Source organism: Rattus rattus, chromosome 2 (genome assembly GCF_011064425.1).
Source record: "Rattus rattus isolate New Zealand chromosome 2, Rrattus_CSIRO_v1, whole genome shotgun sequence".
Lineage (NCBI taxonomy): Eukaryota > Metazoa > Chordata > Mammalia > Rodentia > Muridae > Rattus > Rattus rattus.
Genome location: NC_046155.1, coordinates 204,407,620 through 204,425,191, shown reverse-complemented (window position 1 = coordinate 204,425,191; position 17,572 = coordinate 204,407,620). Strand labels below are relative to the sequence as shown.

The window sequence follows — 17,572 nt, the reverse complement described above, 5'->3', positions numbered from 1 at the left end:
GAGTTCTCTCTCTCTCCACTGTAGGGCATTTCATCTAGGGTGCCCCCTTTGAGTCCTGAAAGTCTCTCACTTCCCAGGTCTCTGGTACATTTTGGAGGGTCCTCCCAACCTCCTTCCTCTCAAAGGCACCTGGTTCCAATCTTTCTGCTGGCCCTCAGGGCTTCAGTCCTTTCCCCTCACCCAATACCAGATCATGTTCCCCTCTTCCCCCACCCCTATCACCTATCCCTCCCCTGTCCCTCTCTCCCTCCCTCCTTATGGTTGTTTTCTTTTCTCTCCCAAGTGGGACTGAGGTATCCTCACTTTGGCCAGTCACCTTATTGACCTTTTGAGTTCTGTGGACTGTATCTTGGGTATTTTTTTGCTGATGACCACTTATTAGAACATATTGTGCATGTTCTTTTAGGTCTGAGTTAACTCACTCAGGATGATATTTTCCAGCCCCATCCATTTGCCTGCAAAACTCAACATGTTCTTGTTATTAATAGCTGAGTAGTATTCCATCGTGTAAATGAATCACGTTTTCTGTATCCATTTTTCTGTTGTGGGACGTTTGGGTTGTTTCCAGCTTTTGGATATCACAAATAACGCCACAGACCTATCAGAATTACACCAGACATCTCAACAGAGACTATGCAGGCCAGTAGAGCCTGGTCAGAGGTCATGCAAACTCTAAGAGACCTTAATTATATGTTTTCACACAAACCTGAAACTTGAATGATGTTTAATTATTTCTCTTTCTGTTTTGAGTGGTGTCAGAATATGCAGGAATGATACAGAGTTTTGTGCTCTAAGAGGCCCATGGGCTTCTTTTTAATTTGCTCATTTGTTTATTTTATTATACAGCATTCCTCCCTTTCATTTTTCTCCCCCTCTCTCTGCTCTTCTTCAAAATCATTGTCTCTTTTTTCAGAAATTGCTATCAAATGTATATATGTATTTATGTATACATATGTGATATATCAGGTATCTAATAAGAGAATAAACTAATTCTCCTCTTTTAGAAGTTGTTGATTACCCCTTCAACCTGGAGTGTTCTTGTGGTTATTTGAATATGCTAATAATAATAGTACCAGGGAGTGGTACTATTAGGTGTGGCCTTGTTGAAGGAAGTATGTCACTTTGGGGGTGTTTTCAATATGCTTGACCCAGGAGTGGCACTATTAGGAAGTGTGGCCTTATTGGAGGTAAGTATGCTGTTGTTGGAGGAAGTGTATCATTTTGTGGGTGGCTTTGATACCCTCCTCTTAGCTGCCTAGAAGACAGTCTTCTGGCAGCCTTAGGATCAAAATGTAAAATTCTCAACTCCTTCTTCAGCACCACGTCAGCCTGGATGATGCCATGCCTCCTGCCATGATGACAAAGAACTAAACCTCTGAAGCTGTAAACCAGCCCCAAATAAATGTTGTTCCTCATAAGAGTTGCCTTGTCAGCATGTCTCTTCACAGCAATGCCACTCTTGAGAGGTTTTCTCCTCCCCTGGTGGTATGTTAACTGATGTTGTCACTATACACATCTCTTTGAGGTAATCATGTTGTTGAGATTTCGTAAATATAACTTCCCTATCATGTCTAGAAGAAGTGGTACAGTGGATGTCCTGGTTCTCTTGTTTTTATAACACACCTGTCCCCTCTTGCACATGTTCCCCAAGTCTTAAGTAGATAGGTTATGCCTTTTAGATGTATTAATTAGCGTTTGGGAACCTCATGCTCAATTCTCTGTACTTCAACTGGCTATGGATTTCTTCAAAAGTTTCCAGGTTTTAAGTGAAGTGAAGTTGGACATCTTCATTAACATCTACTCTAGACTCTCAGGAAGGATAGCACTGCTCAGTTTCAAGTTGGTATTTCCTGGGCAATTCTCTGTTTTTCTACTGCTTCCCTCGTTCACAGTACAAGTCTTGTATAATAGTTATGCTTCTGAACTGCCTTGATGCTTGACTACCTAATACATAAAATCCTTTGGAGATCCTCTAGCTAATCCCCAGGTCAAGGAAGCTTCCTTATGTTACAACTTTCCCATCATTAGCACTGCGACAGCTGGTTACCACAGTACTCATGTCACCCTAGGGAATGATGATTCCCATCTCAAACCAGGTTTTAGGACAAAATAAATTAGTCACAAAAATGGAAATAAACGACAATGATCCCCTACAGGTATCCATTTCTCCTACTAGTGGGATAAGATTTAAACATCCCTCTAATTTCTTCTATTAACCCAAATGTAGACATCCATCCAAATGGCCGTGCTGCTAAATAGAATCTCTGCTGAGTTTGCAATGTCTTATGTATTAGTATTAGAAATACTAATACAGAGCATGAACTGCAATTTCTGAATAATGATCAGATTGAGATGTCAAGTTTCACCTCACACTATTCATAAAGGAGAAATCTTTGCTCTTTCTAAAAGATAACACAACTTTTCAATGTGTTCTCTTCAAAATAGAAGTGCAGGGAAAAAATAATGCTCAGCTTCTGCCAGCTGCTGTTTGAAAACATAGGCATATTTGTCTTATTAGAAATGTTATTAAAATCTTAATCCTTATCAAAGGATCTACCTTGTAGTGTAATTGCTTGTGCATGTGTCTCCTTTTCCACTCTATTTTTACCATCCTCAGAGCAAGAACTTGGTCATGTTTATGTATGAAATCCCCACAGTGCCTAGTGGGGCCTTGAAAGGTCTCAGGAAAAGTTTATAAATTAGAAATACTGATCTTCTTAGTCTTTCCAAATATGTCCATGGGATGAAATTTGCCCATCCTGTTTCTCTCTAGTATATTGTTAAGCAAACATCCAGCCAACTCTTAAGACAACCTAGGGCTCAAATCTTAAGAAGTTATTTGACAGATATGATAGTCTACCATAGGTCTATTTATTTATCTATTTTCCTCTGCTCTGTCAGAAGGGACTGTGGATTAAGTTAAAGCAGCAAAGAACTTCACAGGAAAACAGCTACCATTGATCTCATTCCCAGTACAAACATGACCTGACCTCTTAGAAATAATGATTCAAAAAACAAACCAGGAGCTGGAGTGATGGCTCAGTGCATAAGACTGCTCACTACTCTTACACTTACTTGGCATTTCACAACCATTAATAGCTCCATTCCCAAGTTATCTTCTGATCTCCATGGGCACCTGGCACTCTTATAGTACACAGGCACATATGCAGCAAAGAGTACTCACACAACTAAAATGAAATAATGAATTTTAAAAAAATAAACAGAAACCTCATTATCATTTTTCTTCATAGGAAAGTGTGCCTTATTCATAACCTTGCTCACTAATGTGAGGGACAGGACAAAAATACTGAAGGACTTTATATTTACAGGTTTATGGGAAAGGGAAACTTTAAAAAATGATTTAGAAAAGTAGGACAATCATGTTTTATTTTAGTTTATGATGGTTGAATATTCACTTTTATATGGTTCAAACTAAAGTTTTATTTATTTATTTTTTTTTTGGAGAGGTCATGGAGCATGCTTAAGTATGTTTTATTCTGTTTGAAACCACAGGTCCTGGTACTGTGTTTCAACTAAAAACTGTTCTTCAAGGTTAGAGACTTTAGAGAAGACAGCAGTCATTAACAATGCCAACTACAGAGTGTAGGAGTTGAGTAGTTTTATAGTCAGAGTTTCCAAGGACATTAATGACAGGAATCTCTGTGAGATTTCCTTTAAAATGCACACCAATCTTGTTTTCTAAAACAATGAATACTCACTGGATTGAGGTTTGTCCCACAGAATTTGTAAGTCATACAACTATGTTCTATCTGGAAGGCAAAGTTCAGTGATGACTGGTGTGTGGGCCGATGGCGTGAATAGTAATTAGGCAACCTGAAGGTGAGCAGCATTATCTGGCGGGTTGGGGATAGGTGAACAGAATGAGCATCTGTTTCTTTTTGGTGTTTAACATACTGAGGAAATGTAATTTATTGACATTGATTTAAAAATCTTTAACCTTTGAAAATGGTCTTGCACCAGCAATGCACCAAGAAATCAGGATGCATGATCAGCATCTGTCATTTTGAAAATTTGTCATCCTGGATCTAGAGTCTATTCATTTTCAAGCTTTTATGTGGCACCACGGCTTTGTAGTCTCTGATTGTGAGAGTTACTCAACTCTTCTCTCATTTTAACATTTTTGGACTAATTTGTTGACAATTCCATACAGAGAATTTTCCATTTGTTGTAGGATATTTGATCATGTTGTGAACCTTGAGACTGTTATTTATTGAAAAACAAACTGATTCTAGTTGTGGTGTGACTCAGCCCTTAGCAGATACTTTTAATCTCCTGGCTGGAATATAGACATGCCTTGAGTATATACCTTTAATCCCCCAAAAATGAAAGTAAAGTTAGTTTGTAGAAGGAAGCACCTTTGTTTGAAAGTGATATGTAATTGAGTGACAGACAAAGTGACGATTCAGAGATAGATTTGACAGAATGGGATATGCCCAATTCTCAGGAGAAAAAAAAGGAAAAAGAGGCTCTTTAAGAGACAATAGTGCAATTGTAGAAGGAGGCAGTTTTAGTGGGACAGTTGTACAAAGACAGGTTGAAGAAAAAACAAGCTGGACACAGGTTAAAACAGAATGAACCAGAGAAGGAGAAACTGACAGAGGATTAGAAAAGATTGCCTGAGTTAGTTTGAAGCCAAGCAGAGAAATTCAGTCAGAGGCTGATAGACAAGACAGATTGAATCAGTCAGCTTGGAGAGGACTTTGAGCCAGAACAGCTGGGTTGAACCAGCCAGCCGCAGTTCAGAAAGAACTAGGAAGGATGATCTGATTCATCAGTAAGTCTCATAGGCTGAAAACATTCTAGGCCTAGATAAGATTGTATGGGACCTAGAAAACTTCAGGACTAGATCCAGGTCAGCAGATAGATGCAGTAATCCTTGGAGATGACAATTACAACAGAAGAATAAAAGTTATATTTACAGATCAAGGTGTAAGTTCTCAGCTACTGCTCTAGACCTATACCTAACTGCCTGCCTACTACCGTGCTCCTCATGCTGGCCATGGAATCTAACTCTCTGAAAGGGTGAGCCCACATTAAATACTTTCTTCTACAAGTTGTGTTGATCATGTTGCTTTACTACAAAAGTAGAACAAATGGATATGACAGATATCTACAAAACATTCCACACAAACACTGAAAGAATACATGTTTTTCTGAAGCCCACAGAACTTTCTCCAAAATCAGCCACATATTAGAACATATTAGAAGTATCAACTAATATAGGAAGGTTAAAATTGTATCCTATGATTTATTTGATCACAGAGGAATAAAGGTGGATATCAACACCAATAGAGACTACAGAAAACATACAAACTCATAGAAACTCACCAAAACTACTGAATGATAAATGTGTTGTGGGAAAAGTCAGGAAGGAAAATTTAGTATTGTTAGAATTGAATTAAAATGAAAACACAACACATCAAAAAATATGAGACACAATGCAAGTATCCTAAGAAGAAAGGTTACAGTGCTAATTGCCTATATCAAAAATTTTGAGTGCTTTTTCTGCCCCTAGAGGCATTACAGGTGTGGCTGTGTGTTGCCTGTGCCTCAGTAAGTGGCAGAGAAGAGAGCGAGTGGCTCAGTGTTCTGATTTGTGAATATCTGAATGATTGGCAGCCTACAAGCAAACAAAGAAAACAACAATAATAACTAAAACAACAATAAAATCAAGCCTTAGACACCAATCTGGCGCCAGGGTATCCAAACAGACAATGAGTCTAAGCCATATAAGCATTGACAGGCTCTCAGAAGAGAGAGAGCCTGAGACTAGAACCCTGTCTGGGGTTACCTCAGCCCCCACAAAAGTACGCCTAAGACAGAAGACTCTTATGAGAGGCCACTTGGGTGGGCTAGGTGGGAAATTCAGTACCATAATGCAGGAGTAGGATATAGCACTCCTAGGACCACACCTGAGATGAACCCACATGCCACTAAGAGGAACAAGTGAGTGGTAGAAAAATGGAAGAGAAAGAGAAGGATGTGGGCACAATGAAGAAAGGCAGAAGTTGAGATATTGAGGAACAGCCTGATGTGAGTAGCTGGTAATGCCACCTAGGACCATGGTAGGTTTCTGGTCTATGCTGCTGGCCACATGTGTGTCTGAGGCCCTGCAGCAGCAGGGTTCTGTTACTATCAAAGTCCAGATTGACATCCCTGTTCTGAACTGCTGCCCACGAACATGTTGATGTCTGAAGGCTGTGCAGAACTGGCTTCATCTCTCACCTGGCTGTCCTTGGAGAGCTGTCCCTGGGGTCTTGACTCTTTCACCTGCTGCAGCACTTGTGAGAGTGGGCCCTGAACCTCACTTTGGCATAGCAGTAGAGTTTGCCCTGAATATGGGGTTTACTCCTTAGCCAGGGAGTAAGAACAGGAGAGCTGGCCCTGCCTTTTGTCTGCTGTGTGGTGGTACTCTATGACAGGCCAAAGAGCTGACCTCAGAGTCATAAGGATGGGACAGCATTTTTTTTTTTTTTCTGGGTGAGAGCTGTTGTTAGGAATCACTTAAATATTTGTGTGTGTGTGTGTGTGTGTGGGTGTGTGTGTGTGTGAGAGAGAGAGAGAGAGAGAGAGAGAGAGAGAGAGAGAGAGATAGTTAGATAGTTTCTGGGCTTTGTAGAGATTTCCTGGGATAGAGGAGTATATTTTTTTTTTTTTTAATTTTTTTTTATTAACTTGAATATTTCTTATATACATTTCGAGTGTTATTCCCTTTCCCGGTTTCCGGGCAAACATCCCCCCCTCCCCTTCCTTATGGGTGTTTCCTCCCAACCCTCCCCCAATGCCACCTCCCCCAACAGTCTAGTTCACTGGGGGTTCAGTATTAGCAGGACCCAGGGCTTCCCCTTCCACTGGTGCTCTTACTAGGATATTCATTGCTACCTATGAGGTCAGAGTCCAGGGTCAGTCCATGTATAGTCTTTAGGTAGTGGCTTAGTCCCTGGAAGCTCTGGTTGCTTGGCATTGTTGTACATATGGGGTCTCTTTGGCCCCTTCAAGCTCTTCCAGTTCTTTCTCTGATTCCTTCAACGGGGTCCTATTCTCAGTTCAGTGGTTTGCTGCTGAAATTCGCCTCTGTATTTGCTGTATTCTGGCTGTGTCTCTCAGGAGCGATCTACACTTCTGCACTTCTTTGCTTCATCCATCTTGTCTAATTGGGTGGCTGTATATATATGGGCCACTTGTGGGGCAGGCTCTGAATGGGTGTTCCTTCAGTCTCTGTTTTAATCTTTGCCTCTCTCTTCCCTGACAGGGGTATTCTTGTGCCCTTTTAAAGAAGGAGTGAAGCATTCACATTTTGATCATCCGTCTTGAGTTTCATTTGTTCTAGGCATCTAGGGTAATTCAGGCATTTGGGCTAATAGCCACTTATGAATGAGTGCATACCATGTATGTCTTTCTGTGATTGGGTTAGCTCACTCAGGATGATATTTTCCAGTTCCAACCATTTGCCTACAAATTTCATAAAGTCGTTGTTTTTGATAGCTGAGTAACATTCCATTGTGTAGATGTACCACATTTTCTGTATCCATTCCTCTGTTGAAGGGCATCTGGGTTCTTTCCAGCTTCTGGCTATTATAAATAAGGCTGCGATGAACATAGTGGAGCACGTGTCTTTTTTATATGTTGGGGCATCTTTTGGGTATATGCCCAAGAGAGGTATAGCTGGATCCTCAGGCAGTTTAATGTCCAATTTTCTGAGGAACCTCCAGACTGATTTCCAGAATGGTTGTACCAGTCTGCAATTCCACCAACAATGGAGGAGTGTTCCTCTTTCTCCACATCCTCGCCAGCATTTGCTGTCACCTGAGTTTTTGATCTTAGCCATTCTCACTGGTGTGAGGTGAAATCTCAGGGTTGTTTTGATTTGCATTTCCCTGATGACTAAAGATGTTGAACATTTCTTTAGGTGTTTCTCAACCATTTGGCATTCCTCAGCTGTGAATTCTTTGTTTAGCTCTGAACCCCATTTTTTAATAGGGTTATTTGTTTCCTTGCGGTCTAACTTTTTGAGTTCTTTTTATATTTTGGATATAAGTCCTCTATCTGTTGTAGGACTGGTAAAGATCTTTTCCCAATCTGTTGGTTGCCGTTTTGTCCTAACCACAGTGTCCTTTGCCTTACAGAAGCTTTGCAGTTTTATGAGATCCCATTTGCTTCCATTCTTGATCTTAGAGCATAAGCCATTGGTGTTTTGTTCAGGAAATTTTTCCAGTGCCCATGTGTTCCAGATGCTTCCCTAGTTTTTCTTCTATTAGTTTGAGTGTGTCTGGTTTGATGTGGAGGTCCTTGATCCACTTGGACTTAAGCTTTGTACAGGGTGATAAGCATGGATCGATCTGCATTCTTCTACATGTTGATTCCAGTTGAACCAGCACCATTTGCTGAAAATGCTATCTTTTTCCATTGGATGGATTTGGCTCCTTTGTCAAAAAAATCAAGTGACCATAGGTGTGTGGGTTCATTTCTGGGTCTTCAATTCTGTTCCATTGGTCTATCTGTCTGTCTCTGTACCAATACCATGCAGTTTTTATCACTATTGCTCTGTAATACTGCTTTGAGTTCAGGGATAGTGATTCCCCTGAAGTCCTTTTTTATTGTTGAGGATAGTTTTAGCTATCCTGGGTTTTTTTGTTATTCCAGATGAATTTGCAAATTGTTCTGTCTAACTCTTTAAAGAATTGGATTGGTATTTTGATGGGGATTGCATTGAATCTGTAGATCGCTTTTGGTAAAATGGCCATTTTTTACTATATTAATCCTGCCAATCCATGAGCATGGGAGATCTTTTCCACCTTTTCTGAGGTCTTCTTCAATTTCTTTCTTCAGTGTCTTGAAGTTCTTATTGTACAGATCTTTTTACTTGCTTTGTTAAAGTCACACTGAGGTATTTTATATTATTTGGGTCTATTATAAAGGGTGTCGTTTCCCTAATTTCTTTCTCCGCTTGTTTCTCTTTTGTGTAGAGGAAGGCTACTGATTTATTTGAGTTAATTTTATACCCAGCCACTTTGCTGAAGTTGTTTATCAGCTTTAGTAGTTCTCTGGTGGAACTTTTGGGATCACTTAAATATACTATCATATCATCTGCAAATAGTGATATTTTGACTTTTCTTTTCCGATCTGTATCCCCTTGACCTCCTTTTGTTGTCTGATTGCTCTGGCTAGAACTTCAAGAACTATATTGAATAAGTAGGGAGAGAGTGGGCAGCCTTGTCTAGTCCCTGATTTTAGTGGGATTGCTTCAAGTTTCTCTCCATTTAGTTTAATGTTAGCAACTGGTTTGCTGTATATGGCTTTTTACTATGTTTAGGTATGGACCTTGAATTCCTATTCTTTCCAGGACTTTTATCATGAAGGGGTGTTGAATTTTGTCAAATGCTTTCTCAGCATCTAATGAAATGTTCATGTGGTTTTGTTCTTTCAGTTTGTTTATATAATGGATAACGTTGATGGTTTTCCGTATATTAAACCATCCCTGCATGCCTGGGATGAAGCCTACTTGATCATGGTGGATGATTGTTTTGATGTGCTCTTGGATTCGGTTTGCCAGAATTTTGTTGAGTATTTTTGCGTCAATGTTCATAAGGGAAATTGGTCTGAAGTTCTCTTTTCTTTGTTGGGTCTTTGTGTGGTTTAGGTATAAGAGTAATTGTGGCTTCATAGAAGGAATTCGGTAGTGCTCCATCTGTTTCAATTTTGTGGAATAGTTTGATAATATTGGTACAGGTCTTCTATGAAGGTCTGATAGAATTCTGCACTAAACCCGCCTGGACCTGGGCTCTTTTTGGTTGGGGAGACCTTTTAATGACTGCTTCTATTTCCTTAGGAGTTATGGGGTTGTTTAACTGGTTTATCTGTTCCTGATTTAACTTTATACTTGGTATCTGTCTAGAAATTGTCCATTTCCTGCAGATTTTCAAGTTTTGTTGAATATAGGCTTTTATAGTAAGATCTGATGATTTTTTGAATTTCCTCTGAATCTGTAGTTATGTCTCCTTTTCATTTCTGATTTTGTTAATTTGGACACACTCTCTGTGTCCTCTCGTAGTCTGGCTAAGGGTTTATCTATCTTGTTGATTTTCTCAAAGAATCAACTTTTGGTTCTGTTGATTCTTTCTATGGTTCTTTTTGTTTCTACTTGGTTGATTTCAGCTCTGAGTTTGATTATTTCCTGCCTTCTACTCCTCCTGGGTGTATTTGCTTCTTTTTGTTCTAGAGCTTTTAGGTGTGCTGTCAAGCTGCTGACATATGGGGACAGCATTTTCTTGATGAATGACTTTTGTGGGAAGGCCCAGACCACTGTATATAGGGATACCTCTGTGTAAGTGATCCTGAGGTGTATAAGAAAGCAAACCGAATAAGCCAGGAGAAATAAGCCAGTTGTCAATGTTCCTCCATGGCATCTGTTTCAGTTCCTGCTAGGGATCATACTTTGACTTTCCTCAGTGTAACCTGAGAGTTTTTAGCTGAAATAAACCATTTCCTCCCAAAATTGTTTTTTTTCCTCAATGTGTTTTATCATAGTGGTGGAACGCCTTACTAGACAGTGGTGGAAATGAATCTTATTATACAATGTCTGCTGAAGTTACAACTCTCTTTCCATGGTGGGGATAAAAGTTCAGAGCACTGGTGTGCCCTGAAGTCACATAATCTTAAAGTAGTAGAAGACTTTGCTTCTTCTAGTCTTTAAAAGTATTTTTAAAAGTTGGTGCGGTGTGTAGGTATATCTCCACATATGACTTTACGTGTACCACATGTATGCAGATGTCTTTGGAGGCCTGGAGAAGGTATCAGATCAACTAGTTTTATTGACAGTTAGGAACCACTAGTAGTGGGTTCTGGAAAGAGACCTCAGGTGCTCTGAAAGCTCCTGCTATCATGGTTTTGTTTCTTCTTTACAACAGGAACTAAATGGCAAAAAGACTTTATTTAGGACTTTTTTCCAATATTCTGGGAGTTCCCCCTGGTATTCTATTCACTATACCTTACGTGAATACAACCAACATCTCATGGACAGCCCGCTCCTGTTGTAGATTTTTGTATAATAGTACAGATTGTTATATGTTGCTTATCAAGATTGATTTATAGAAAGTTTTATGCAAAATACAAAATCAATTTGATTGTATTGGTGGCTGTATCTATCAAGGCATACTTTATTTTTCGCTTTGACCCAGAGAATTTTGTAGTTTTAGAGACAGAAGGTTTAACAATTTAACCCAGAACACTGTTATGATGAATTCTATTTTCCAAAGAAAAGGAAAAAATCGATGTTATTTGAGCTATCTCAGAAAAATGGATGGAGATATTTAAAACCCAATTTACAAAACTACTATAATTCTATATCCACACATAATAGTAAGATATTAGGAAAAATCACAAAATTGATTATAATTGTACATTAGATCCAAAATTTCTAAGTGACATATTAATGTTATTATTTCAGTAAATGTTAAAAGAATGATATACCAAATTTGGGTGATATTCATGTTAGAAGTGTAATAAACGTTAAATAATAGAACTCTATATACCTCTTTATATTAAAATTTAATGAGATTTTTGTTTTGAATTAGAGCAAGCAAACCACACCCTGTATCTGCTACTGAGTGCCACTCAAAACTTGGACAAAATGCATGGGAAAACTTTATTAAAGAGTATTAGCATAAAAAGTTTGGAATAACTGCTTTTTTCCATAGTAGCCCCTGGCCTGAAGACAGAACTAGGAACCTACTGTGAATACTAGAGTTCAGAGAGATAGATCTGTACGAAACAAACAAACAGACAAGCAAACAAAAGTCAACTAAAAACTAAACCTTTAGTTCTCTTTCAAAAATGAAACTGAAATTCCTAAATATGAGAGAGGGAAAGAGAGAGAGAGAGAGAGAAAAAGAAAGAGAGAGAGAGAGAGAGAGAGAGAGAGAGAGAGAGAGAGAGAGAGAGAGAATGCCGAATGTATGGAGTCAGGGTGTCATGGAGTCCAGAATGGCTGTGGATTTGCTATGTAGCTGAGGATGGCCTTGAACTCATGATCATGTTGCTTTGTTCCTCCAAGTTCTGGGAAAACAGTCATGTATCACAATATCTTGTTTCATGTGGTGTTAAAATCAAACCAAGCTTTCACACATTCTAGGAAACAATTCTAATGGAGACGCATCTCTTTGTGAGAAAAAAAATCTTCATGTGAATTTATAGGAGACCAAAATTTGAAGGGGAATCTTCTTATGTTTGATAGAACTTTATTCCAATAACCTAGTGCAAACCACTAGGCCACCAATTGCTTCCTTTTTCTAACCTGTCTGCTTGTCACTTGACTGTAGACGGCATGGTCACAGAAGGCACAATAGAACAAATAAAACCCCAGATGTTTGTGAGAGATATAAAAAATGGAAATTAGGAAAATTGGGGAGTGTTGAGGAAACCATGAAAAGGAACATACTTTTACACAGTCATTACTGAGTGCTGTTTTTATTTGGACAAGTGTAGACTTGATCTATATCTATATCTATCTATCTATCTATCTATCTATCTATCTATCTATCTATCTATCTATCTATCTATTTATCTATCTATCTATCTCTCTCTCTGTGTGTGTGTGTGTGTGTGTTGTGTAGAAGCCATGTATTTGAAAGGGGGTGAGAATGGGAGGCATTGAAGTGATGAAAGGGAAAGGAGAAAGTAATAAACTTTATTTTAATTTTCATAAATGCATATATATGTACACATATATAAACATTATTTTCATATATACACTGAAATAACTGGCTGCAAATTTATTTGGCAAAAGGCAGAGACTCTGAGAATCAAGCTTATTGAACTTGGAGCAAGACAAATCCAAAGAAAAGTGTGATTCAGCATCTCAGAACTGAGTCATTGATTGAATGGTAAAGCTTAAGGGCAACCTATGAATTTATAGGGTTTTCGCAGTAGGAGGATGGGAGTTGAAAGGAAGTGGGACAAGACTGTAAAACAGCAAGAACTGAGGCAGATGTATATATTCAACAAAACACCTACAAACATGCATGCAAAATAAAGACCTTAGGGACGAGAAGCTTCAAGAGAGCAGATTCCACTAGACTTGTCAGTAGAAGGTGAATGTAAATTCTTTACATTGAAGGGAAATAGTTGACAGAAAAAGGAAGTAGAATGAGGAAAAGTCACAGAAGGGGCAGACAGTGTGTAAATAAAATAGTCCATTCTTTTTCTAAATAATGTTTTTATGTTTTTAAATTTCATACAATGTAATTTGATCACATTTATCTGCCTTCTCCAACTCCTGCCAGATCCTCCCTTACCTTACAACCCACCCAAATTTATAGTCTCTCTTTTATAAAATTTTTACTTTTGAAATTAAAATATGGGCTGGGGAGATCACTCAGTGGTTAAAAACACTGACTGTTCTTCCAGAGGTCCTGAGTTCAATTCCCAACAACCATATTGTGGCTCAGAACCATCTCTAATGGGATCCGATGCCCTTTTCTGGTCTGTCTGAAAACAGTGTATACATATAAATAAATAAATAAATCTTTAAAAAATATAATTACATTATTTTCCTTTCTCTTTCATCCCTTCAATATCTGACATGTTGTTCTTTCCATCCTTACTTCCTTTCAAATACATGGCTTTTTCATACACACACACACACACACACACACAATCTGCTCAGTTAATTTAGTGCTACTTGCATATATATGTATATGTATGTATATATATGTGTATATGTGTATATATGTATATATATACATATATATATATATATATATATATATGATTGTAGAGCTTTCTAAGAGATATTTTCCATATACTGGATAATTGAAAATAAAATAAAATAAAAAACAAATGGCAATTTCAATGTATAGAGATAATTATGGCCTTATAATTACTGGGACTATATTTCCAGTGGTAAATCTTTTACACAAAAAAAACATTAATTCTAAGTAAACTCTGAAAAAGGAAACACATGGACTATAAATTCCACATAACTAATAAAGAAATTATATAAAATTCTGATGGATAAAAGCAGAATATATACATTAAAATTAAATATCAAAAAATGGTTAAAATAACCCCAAACTTGAAAACAATGTAGAAGTACTAAGTATGAACCCTAAGAGCTATAATGATGGCCTACTAGGCAAAATGTGCCCTTAGTACAATAGTAATATGACTGTTATGAAGATAACTAACCACTCTCCAATTGGATTGGACATCTGCTCTATTGGAGGGAACACATGCAAAGTTTATTAAATCTTGTCAAGAGTCCTTGACTGGGAAAGTCATAGTTCCTATGGAAGACCCTACTACTATTTTTATAGTAGTCATCTAATTGTCTTCTAAGTATTCATGTCTACACACATAGATTAATGTTGCACCCAGCTTCCATCAAGGAACTTATTGCAGTAGAAGACAGTTAGAATTCCACAAATGGACAAGGATCTAAGAATGCATGATGGTGGGGTGCTCAGCCCCAAGCAGGACAACTATATTGACCTTTCCAAGGCTCAGAGGTCATCATGGTAGAGGAGGCAGAAAGGACGTAAAAAACATAAAATTAGTTTTCCTGATATTTCAGAGCTGTTGCCCTCATGAGCTGGATGTAGCTGTAGTCTCCTACCCAAGCCTTGCACTAGATAAGGCTCCTCAATGGTTCACTGCATAATGAGGGATGAATATATGTAAAGTACAACTATTCACATGGAAGGAAAAACCACAGTGAAAGACTTTCCCAGATGATGCTGACACTGGGAAGCTTGTTAGCTGCTTAGTCATCAAATGACAACAAAGATTGGTCATCAGCAGTAGTTGACCAATGTTTGAGCAATACACTGGAGAAATGTGACAAGATGATATGTGCCCTGTTCTACAAAAGTGGCCAATGCACATCCTAATCTAGAGGGAAGAGAAATATTCTTATTTCCCATGGAATACATAAAAGTGATAAACTAATTCATGCCTTCCCTACCGCAATCATACCAAGAGACAGCTTGACCTCCGGGAATTCAGACACATCCCGGCTCATAGGTGAGTTCACAACTACTGCCCCAATACATGGCCTAACTATGACAGGTCCACGGCCATGGGATGCAAGAACCCCTACCCAGCCAGTTTGCATCTGTGCTCAGGAGACCCTGTTCTCCAGCCCTCTTTACTCCAATCACACCAAGAGACAACTTGATCCCCAGAAAGTTTGACACGCTCAGGCTCACAGAGACAGTGAGACCCCTAGGAGTTCTGACATACTCAGGCTTACAGGCTGACAGGAGGGACAGGCTCCAGTCAGAGACAGCAAGGTCACCTAACACCAGATATACCCAGATGGCAAGGGCAAGCACAAAATCATAAGCAATAGAAACCAATGCTACTTGGCCTCATCAGAACCCAGTTCTACTACCACAGCAAGCCGTGGATACCCAAAACACCCGAAAAGCAAGATTCTGATCCAAAATCACACCTCATTATGAAGATAGAGGACTTTAAGAAGGACATAAATAACTTCCTTAAAGAAATACAGGACAACACAGGTAAACAGGTAGAAGTCCTTAAAGAGAAAACACATGAATTTCTTAAAGAATTACAGGAAAACACAACAAAGGTGAAGGAATTGAACAAAACCACCCAGGATCTAAAAGTGAAAATAGAAACAATAAAGAAATCACAAAGGGAGACAGCCATGGAGGTGGAAAACCTAGCAAAGAGATCAGAAGTCATAGATGCAAGCATCACCAACAGAATACAAGAAATAGAAGAGAGAATATCAGGTGTAGAAGATACCATAGAAAATATTGACACAACAGTGAAAGAAAATGCAAAATGCAAAATGCTCCTCACCCAAAACATCCAGGAAATCCAGGATCCAATGAAAAGACCAAACCTATGAATAATAGGCATAGAAGAGAGCAAAGATTCCCAACTCAAAGAACCAGTAAACATCTTCAACAAAATCACAGAAGAAAACTTCTCTAAACTAGAGTGATACCTATAAACATAAAAGAAGGCTACAGCACTCCAAATAGACTGGACCAGAAAATAAGTTCCTCCTAAACACCAAATGCACAGAACAAAGAAAGAATATTAAAAGCAGTAAGAAAAAAAGGTCAAATAACATATAAAACCAGAACTATCATAATTGCACAAGATTTCTCAACAGAGTCTCTAAAAACCAGGAGATCTTGGGAAGATGCCATACAGATACTAAGAGAACAAAAATGCCAGCCCAGGCTATTGTACCCAGCAAAATTATCAATTACCATAGATGGAGAAACCAAGATATTCCACAATGAAACCAAATTTAAACAATATATTTCTACAAATTCAGCCCTACAAAAAATAATAGAAGGAAAAGTTCAACACAAGGAGGGAAACTACACCCAAAAAAAAGATAGCCACACAAACCTAATACCATCTCTAACAGCAAAAATAACAGGAAGCAATAATTATTGTCCTTGATATATCTTAACATCAATGTCTCAATCTTCCAATAAAAAGACTTAGAATAACACACTGGTTAAGTAAACAAGACCCAGTATTCTGCTGCACATAGGAAACAAATGTTAGTGACAAAGACAGACACTACCTCTGAGGAAAAAAATTTTCAAGCAAGTAGTCCCAAGAAGCAAGCTGGTGTAGCCATTCTAATATCAACTAAAATAGACTCTCAGCCAAAACTTATCAAAAAAGATGGAAAAGGATGCTTCATACTCATCATAGGAAAAATTAACCAAGATGAACTCTCAATCCTGATGTCTATGCCCCACTTCTAAGAGCACCGACATTTGTAAAAGAAGTGTTCTTAAAGCTCAAAGCACACATTGAATCTCACACAATAATAGTGGAAGACCTCAGCACAGCACTCTTACCAATAGACAGATCATGGAAACAGAAACAAAACAGAACCTGAGTGAAACTAGTAGAAGTTATAGACCAAATGTATTTAACAGATATCTACAGAACATTTCACATTAAAACAAAAGAATATACCTTTTTCTCAGCAACTCATGATTACTTCTCCAAAATTGACCTTATAATTGGACACAGAACATGGCTCAACCAATACAAGAAGATTGACATAATCCTATGCAGTCTATCAGATCACCAAGGACTAAAGCTGGTCTTCTATAGCAACAGAAACAACAGAAAGCCCACATACACATGGAAACTGAACAACTCTTCATTCAATAACAACTTGGTCAGGGAAGAAATAAAGACTCTTTAGAGTTTAACAAAAATGAAGGTATAGCATACCCAAACTTATAGGACAATGAAAGCCGTGCTAAGAGGAAATCTCACAGCTCTGGGTGCCTCCATAAAGAAACTGGAGAGAGCATAAACTAGCAGCTTAACTGTACTCTGAAAGCTCTGGAACAAAAGGAGCAAATACACCCAAGAAGAGTAGATGGCAGAAATAATCAAACTTAGGGCTGAAATCAACCAAGTAGAAATGAAGATAACTACACAAAGAATCAACAAAACCAGGAACAAGTTCTTTGAGAAAATCAACAACATAGATAAACCCTCAACTAGATTAACCAGGGGGCATAGACAGTGTATCCAAATT

The 17,572-nt window shown here is 38.3% G+C and overlaps 1 protein-coding gene and 1 pseudogene across 3 annotated transcripts in view; both read left to right on the top strand.

The window, feature by feature from the left end:
- Positions 1 to 17,572, top strand: part of Trmt11 (tRNA methyltransferase 11 homolog) — a 445,416-nt gene that overhangs the window by 238,125 nt on the left and 189,719 nt on the right. The gene's annotated exons all lie outside the window — the stretch shown is intronic.
- Positions 5,526 to 5,648, top strand: LOC116895057 (annotated as a pseudogene).